Here is a 950-nt window from a genome sequence, read left to right as displayed (position 1 = left end):
GTGCTACGGGGGGGGGCGGAATATCTGTCATCCAAGAATTCAATATTGAGCAAAAATATCCTTCACAAAAACAAGTGAAATAAAGATATTTTCAGATAAATAAGAATGAGAATTCACTATAAGCAGATATACACTACAAGAAATGTTAACAGAAATTCCTTAGGCTGAAGGGAAATAGTATCCAGTACAAATTCAGTCTTTAGGAAGGAATGGTGAGGAACAAAAATAATAAGTCCTGTTTGTCCACTTAATGTTTCCTTAAAATACAGATAAAACATCGGAACAGTTCATATGCAGACACAGTGCATATAAACGTACATGCGTACAGAAAGGGCACAATACGCTTTCAGCATAAAGGACAGGCAGGGGAAATGGACCCATCCAATGACAAGGTTCTTACATTTTATGTCAAGTGACACAATTTTAACTTTCCACAGCACACTTTTAGTTAAATGCATCATATGATCTCTAGCAACTGCGAAGAGGTATAGCTAAAAAGCTAACAGATTAAGTAAAACAGAATTCTAAATATTCAACTAACCTAAAACTGCGAAAGGAATGTCTGAGACACTGGAGCTGTGGACAGCAGTGGAGGAGACAGCCCGTGAGGGAGGGTCAGGAAGAGAGAGGGCAGGGGGTGGTCCTGCTGCCAAGGTCTCTAAACAGCAGTGTTAGGCCAAAGCGGTGGAAGAATTATCCTTCAACAGGAGAAGGAACCATTCTTCATCACAACAGGTCAAAGGGAGAAAAAATAAATACCAGTACGCATAGTACTGTTCACGTACTGGCGGGAAGTAGAAGGAATTTCCACTCGCTATAATCCCTTTCCTCTGTAAGACAAGCTCCTGCGAGAAGGATCACGCCCCTGCCCTGCTCTCCTCACGTGACCTTACCTTGCAGGGGGAAGGGGTGATTAAGGGCAGGTGTAGGAGGAGCCGCGGGAGAGCTGA

This window comes from Callorhinus ursinus, unplaced genomic scaffold (genome assembly GCF_003265705.2).
Source record: "Callorhinus ursinus isolate GAN/ISIS: 27379988/994484 unplaced genomic scaffold, GSC_fseal_2.0 scaffold1229, whole genome shotgun sequence".
NCBI lineage: Eukaryota > Metazoa > Chordata > Mammalia > Carnivora > Otariidae > Callorhinus > Callorhinus ursinus.
The sequence above is the reverse complement of the archived record's forward strand: the minus strand, read 5'-3'. Positions refer to the sequence as shown.